The sequence below is a fragment of the Lontra canadensis genome, unplaced genomic scaffold, assembly GCF_010015895.1.
Source record: "Lontra canadensis isolate GAN:19392208 unplaced genomic scaffold, GSC_riverotter_1.0 scaffold197, whole genome shotgun sequence".
NCBI lineage: Eukaryota > Metazoa > Chordata > Mammalia > Carnivora > Mustelidae > Lontra > Lontra canadensis.
The window spans coordinates 1,563,624-1,571,356 of NW_022631191.1; positions in this window are offsets into that span (position 1 = coordinate 1,563,624).

The following is a 7,733-nucleotide window of genomic DNA, read 5'->3' on the forward strand; positions in this document are numbered from 1 at the left end:
ATATGAGGCTCCAAAACCTGTATTTTGACAAGGTCCTCAGGTGGTTATTTTTATGCCTATGGAAGTTTGGACACTATGCTTTGGAGAGAGAGAAAAAAACCTATGAGCCAAAGATAAATTCACAGTGGAAATTAGCAAATATTTTGAACTGACTGATAATGAAAATATCACATTTAAAATCTTGTGGGGTGCTGCTAAGGTGATGCTTCGAAATGTATAGCTTAAATTATATATTATTTTTCAAAAGGTGGCAAATCCATCTCAAAAAGTTAGAAAAAGCAAATTAAACTTAATGAAAGTAGAAAGAGAGAAATAACAGATAAGATTAGAAATCGACAAGGGATGCCTGGGCGGTTCAGTCAGCTAGGTGTCTGCCCTGGGCTCTGGTCATGGTCCCTGCGGTCCTGGGATGGAGTCCCGTGTGGTCAGGCTCCTTGCTCATCGGGGAATCTGTTTCTTCCTCTGCCTCCCACTCTCCCTGCTTGTGCATGCTCTCTCTCTGACAAACAAATAAATAAAATCTTTTAAAAAGAGTAGAAATTGACAGAATAGAAAACAGAACTACTACAGAGAAGATCAACAAAGCTGAACATGGGTTCTTTTAAAAAACTAGAAAAATGATAAATCATTAAAACTGATCCCAAAAAGTATATATAGAAGGCACATAACTATTAACAGGAGCAAAAGGAGGAAGTACAATATGGGTCATGGATACATTAAAATATAAGACAATATTATGAAGAACTTTATATTAACAAATTTCAAAATTTTGATAAATGGGAAAATTCCTGGAAAAATACAATACACTAAAACTCACACAAGGAAACAATTTAAAGATAAATAATCCTATAACTATTAAATAATTGAATTTACAATTTAAAAGCTTTCCGAAGGGACGCCTGGGTGACTCAGTTGTTAAGCATCTGCCTTCGGCTCTGGTCATGACCTCAGGGTCCTAGGATCAAGCCCTACATCATCATCATCATCATCATCATCATTATCATCATCGGGCTCCCTGCTCAGCATGAACCCTGCTTCTCCCTCTCCCACTCCCCCTGCCTGTATTCCCTCTCTCTCTCTGTAAAATAAATAAATAAAATCTTCATAAATAAATAAATAAATAAATAAATAAATAAATAAATAAGTAGCTTTCCATAGCCCTCCAGATTTGGTGACTGTCAATGGTGAATTCTACAGGATACTTAAAGAAACTCACCAATTTTCTTTTTTTTTTTAAGATTTTATTTATTTATTTGACAGAGATCACAAGTAGGCAGAGAGGCAGGCAGAGAGAGAGAGAGAGAGGAGGAGGAAGCAGGCTCCGTGCTGAGCAGAGAGCTCGATGTGAGGCTAGATCCCAGGACCCTAGGATCATGACCTGAGCCGATGGCAGAAGCTTGAACCCACTGAGCCACCCAGGGCCCCCAATTTTCTAATTTTACACAACTTCTTCCAGAAAATTGAAGAAAAAATCATATGATCACTTCTGTATATGCAAAAAAAGCATCATGACAAAGTTTACTAAGACCATAAGGGAAATTCTTTAATTTAATACATGTTATCTATAAAAATACCTATAGCAAATATCATATCTAATGAGAGATGTTGAATGGTTTCTGCAAGGATACCCACAATAACAACTTTTATTCAAATTGTACTGGAGTCCTGGCTAGTGCACTAAAATAAGAAAAATAAATAAAGAACATAAGGATTAGAAGGGAAGATATGAAAATACAACTTCATTAGTTAAGAAAATACAAAAGAAATCAACACACAAAAATGACTAAAAAGAATAAGATTAATACTGAATGTTGCTGAGAATGTGGAATTGGATGAAATTCTCATAAAATGCTGATGAGAGTATAAATTGATATAATCACTTCGGAAACTGCTTAGCAATATCAACTAAAGGTGACCATATGCACACCCCATAGCCCAGCAATCCTTCTAGGTATATTCCCAACAGAAATGCTTATACGTGTTTACCAAAAGACATATGCAATAATGCTCATAAAAGCACTATTTGTAATAATCCAAACTGGAAACGACTCAAGTGCCAACAACAGAAACATGAGAAATATATTGTGGTATATTTACACAATGGAATACTACACATTGATGGGAAGGAATGCCCTACACATACATATAATATGGATGAATTCTATAAACATTAAACTGAGCAGAATAAACCACACACAAAAGGGCACCTGCTGTATGATTTCATGTAGATAAAGTTCTGAAACAGGTGAAACTAATCTATGGTGATAGAAGTCAGATTCGTGATTGCCTTGAAGGACTGAGTAGGAGGCCTAAGGAAACTTCCGGAGTGCTAGGAACGTTGTGTTTCTTGATTTCCATGCTGATTACATGGGTGGTTACTTAGTAACAATTCACTGAGAGCTGTACATTTATGCCTCTTTGTACTTTTCTTTATGTGGGTTATACTTCAATCAAGAAAGAGTAAAATAAGCAGTCAGATTGTTTTATCCTAATGGGAGATAAAGATGGGGACTGGGAGCTGTGGGTGCTGAAGGATGTCAGGGCAGTGTGGGGAGAGGTGTTGATACCCAAGATAAGTGTGGAAGAAGTGCAAGCGAGTTGGAAGAAGTTTAAGAGGCAGTATAGTGTAGTGGCTAAGAGCATTTACTCTGGCTCTGGGCTGCTTGGGTTTGAATCTCTTCCTCCCACCCAGCTTGCACCTCAAATTCCTTATCTGTTAAATGGGGTCGTAATAGTGCTTACAGCATAGGGTTGTGAGGATAGATGAGGTAATATTTGCAAAGTGTTTATAATAATGCCGAGACATGGGGTGCCTGGGTGGTTCAGTGGGTTAAGCCTCTGCCTTTGGCTCAGGTCATGATCTCAAGGTCCTGGGATCGAGCCCCGCATCGGGCTCTCTGCTCAGCGGGGAGCCTGCTTCCCCCTCTCTCTCTGCCTGCCCCTCTGCCTACTTGTGATCTCTGTCTGTCAAATAAATAAATAAAATCTTTGAAAAAAAATAATGCCAAGACATATAATTAGTACCATGCACATCATGATTAAGTTAAAAAAAAAAGTGGTGGTCTAGGGAAGTGGAACATCCTGTACAAAAGTTTGGGGGTCCCAGAAGGCAAGATGCACTTGGAGCATGGTGAAAGTAATTTGCTGTGGCCCGGATAAGTGGTGTTACTCTGGCACAGGCCAGGCCCTGAATGCTAGAATGATGATTTTAGACTATTTCTTGAAGACAGAGATCCTGACCTTGACTCCTGCTAGCTTGGTTTTCCCTCAGTTAGCCTCCAATCCATGTCTTTCTAAGGCCCTCAGGAGAAAGGGTTGTTCTGGTGAGACCACTGGAAACAGTGAGGAACAACAATGAGGAAGAAAGGGCTTACAAAGGAGCATAGGAGAGGCCAGCTGAATTCAAGCCCCCCACCCTATCCTCCAGCCTGAAGCAGCCTTCTTCCCTTGGCAGGGGGAAAAAGGGTTCTCCAAAAAGGCATCTCGGGGTGCCTGTTTGGCTCAGTTTTGGAGCATCTGCCTTCAGCTTGGGTTGTGATCCCAGGGTCCAGGGATCAAGCCCCACATCGGGCTCCCTGCTCCGTGGGGAGCCTGGTTCTCCCTCTTCCACTCCCCCTGCTTGTGTTCCCTCTCTCACTGTCTCTCTCTCTCTGTCAAATAAAGAAATAAAACCTTAAAAAAAAGGCCCGTCTCTATGAGAAAATAATAGCCGACAGGCAAGGCCATGGAGGATGCGGGGGGGAAGATAGGGGAAACTGAGTCATAAACTTATAGCCACAGTCTCCCATCTTGGGTCCACTCCAACATTCTAGGAATGGGAGAACCCTGTTTTCCTTCTGCTTTTGTCCCTATGTATACCCCCTGAGCAGGTAGGGATGTAAGCACATTTTTTAGAGGATTTTCGAAGTTCTTTTTCCTCTTGTTCCTTTCTCTGAGAGTTCCATATCTGAGATGAGATGACTGAGACCCACCACCAGGTGGGTAAAAACACCTTGGTGGGGCTGCTGTGTTCTCCTTGATGGGTCGTCTATACTGAATCGGGAGAAAGAGTGCCATGTTTTACCACTCAGTTATGCTTTGAAAAGTTTAACATTTTAAAGTGTGAGATGTAATATACAGATAGAAATGTACATAAGATTTATGCATGCAGATTAACAAATAGTTAGAAAGTGAACACCCATGTAACCACGGCTCAACTCAAGAAATAGAATATTAATGGTGTCCAGAAGCCCCTAGCATTAATGATTCTCTTATTTTAAAGAAAAAAGAACACAATCCTATCATAAGGAATGTTTTACTTGGTCTCTAAACAGCTGGGAATAGTTTGGTACATTTCTCATCCATGTTTAACTGTCCTAGTTACTGAATCTAGATGAGGCTTTTACCCCAGGCTTCTTTTCCAATTTATTCTGCAATTTTTCTTAGGGCTCTCATTCATTCTTTCAACAAACTTAAATTTTTTATGAGCATTTCAAACATATAAAGAAGAGAAGAGCACACACACACACACACACACACACACACACACACCACAAAGATTGGACAATAAGATTCTGCAATATTTGTTCCATCTTTTCCATTTTTTTCTTTTTTGGAAGTATTTCAAAGCAAATCCCAAGCATCACATCACATTCCTCTATACTTTAGTATGCGTTTCTAAAAAGGGACATAATTTTATTATTTTTTAAATTAACATATAATGTACTAGTTGTTTCAGGGGTACAGGTCTGTGATTCAGCAGTCTTATGCAATTCACAGCATTCACAATAGCACATACCCTCGCCAATGTCCATCACCCAGCCCCCTATCTGCACCCCCAGCAATCCTCAGTTTGTTTCCTGAGATTAAGAGTCTCTTAAAGTTTGTCTCCCTCTCTGGTTTCATCTTGCTTCATTTTTCCCTTCCTTCTCCTATGACCCTCTGTCTTGTTTCTCAAATTCCTCCTATCAGTGAAATCACACGATAATTGTCTTTTTCTGATTGACTTATTTCATTTAGCATAATAAAAAGAGGCATAATTTTAAACCCCCTATGCCATTATTACACTTAAGCATAGCAACAATTCCTTGTTAATGCCTAGTAATAAGCAAATCCACGATCACCCAATTGTCTTCATAGTGAAATGTCTTTTTACAGTGGGCTTGTTCTAATCAGAATGCACTGCACTGTCTGATGTGTCTCTTGAGGGTCCCTTAATCTAGAGCAGGTCCTCTCTTCTTGCTTTCTTTGTGTCATGCTCTTGACTTGTTGCAGTTGTGCTATAGATGGACTCATCTTCTGATTTTGTCTGTTTGCTTCCCGATGGTGTCATTAACAATGTTCTTTACTCTCCATTATTCCTGGAGATGGAAGTTAGCTCTGAAGCTTTGTTGCATTCAGGTTATATTATTATTATTATTATTATTATTATTATTATTATTATTGCAAGAACACTTCATAGGTGATGCTGTGAGATTCCTATTTCATCACGCCAGGAGGCATACAATATCTGGTGGTCCTACTTTTAATGATGTTAAGGGTCATCAGTAGGTTAAGGTGGTAATAGCCTGATCCCTACATGGAAAATTTCCCCATCAACCATTTATCTAATGATCTCAGCTGTTGATGATTGTTGCCTGAATCAGAAAATTTTTTAAAGATTTTATTTATTTATTTGACAGAGAGAGATACAGCGAGAGAGGGAACACAAGCAGGGGGAGTGGAAGAGGGAGAAGCAGGCTCCCCACAGAGCAGGGAACCCGATGTGGGGCTTGATCCCAAGACCCTGGGGTCACGACCTGAGCTAAAGGCAGACGCTTAACCAACTGAGCCACCCAGACGCCCCTGAATCAGAAATTTTTTGAAAACTTTTCTAAAGTTCTACCAATTTTCTACATTCTTAGGTAAGTAAAAACTTTCCTTCATCAACTTGGGCTATTGTGTTATCCAAAATACAGTTAAGATAAAGATGTAATTCTGACATTACAAATGCCAATTTTTAGATTAATTGAGGCTTTATCATTCCAGTGTTCAAATGAGGTTTTTGTTTGGACTGTTTGTTTTTTACTTCTTCTTGTTTTTAAGGTCACTCTGAACTTATGGGTTTTAAAAAATATGCATTTAGTGTGTTTCAATCCATTGTAACCATTATTCTGCTTGATGTTCAAATTAGCCCTCATTTGGCCTGTGGGAAGCCGTTCAGGCTTGCTTCTGTGCTTTTCTTGATGTGACACTAGTAGTTTTTGATAGTTTTCTTGGTTTCTGTATGAAAAGATGTCTGGAACTCATACTGGGCATTTCCTGTTCCAGACCTGGAATATATATAATACTGACACTTTGCATTCCTCCCTTTCTTGAGCAAAGGTAGCAGACTGGATATACTGTTTTCACCTTTTGCAAGCATCTATTCAGTGGTTATTATATTTCTGGCACTGAGCTGAGCAACTCAGGCAAGAGCAACCCCACTTATCACAATGTTCTAGTGTATTTCTCAGTATTACAGTTAATTAGGGCTGTTATCTCTGTTTCTCAGGAGACGGTGCCCTGGGTGCCACCTCAGTGTGACTTGTTTATCTCTTACTATCTTGCAATAAGCACGGACGGTGACAAACACTTGTCCCTCAGCATGTCAAAAAAATAAACATATTTTTAATTACACAAGTTATGCATAAGAACATGCACATCGTGAGATGCTTGAACAACACAGAAGTGTATGGAATAACAAGCCATTGTTTGCCCTCACTCTCACCCAATCCCACTACACTTGACTGAAATAATTATTCTGATGGTGGTTGCCAAGTGGTGATTTTCTTTTCTTTTTTTTTTTTAATCAATTTTATTTATTTGAGAAAGAAACACACACAGAGAGATAGCGAGAGAGAGCAGGAGCAGGGAGGAAAGGGAGAAGCAGGTTCCCAGATGAGCGGGCAGCCTGATGTCATGCAAGGCTCCAACCCAGGACCCCAGGATCATGACCTGAGACGAAAGGCAGACGTTTAACCGACTGAACCACCTAGGGGCCCCCAAATGGTAACTTTCTAATTCTATTATTCTTTCTACATTTATTAGCTCACATTCTATAATAAGGAAGAGAAAAACCTTTCCTCCATTTATTTCTTTGTTCACTTATTTAGTTTTGTCATATGGATTTGTTGATTCTCATTTTTTTCCAATGGGTTATAGATTGCAACATTCATTATTTATTTTGATGCCCAAATTGTCCCAGAATTTGACAAGGGGAGTCTTTTCAAGCTTGTTTTCATGTCCTTTTGATATGCCCATCATTCCCTGAACACTTCTTAATTTTCTGGAACAGCAAGTTGTTCAGGCTCATCTTGTACTTTTCCTGTCCCAGCTCTGGAATCAGCCACTTCTCCAAGAATTCAGACTTGGTTCCTTTTGTTAGCGATACCAAGATATTGGTATTAGGTGTACTCTTTGCTTCTGGACCATTTCAGTGGACAGAGCTAGAATAGGAATATATATATATATATATATATATATATATATATATTTACTTACTTATATACTTAGTATTATATATATAATACTTAAATATATATATATATTCCTATTTCTATACTAGGAATATCCTATCTATATATTCCTATATATACTATATAATATATATATAATCTATCTATTATGCAATCTCTGTTATCATCTTAAAAATCATGAGTTCATCCTGGTACTCCAATTCCAATCTCAAACCACGATGTTCATTCTAGTCTTCTCCCTTTCTATATTTCTAACTC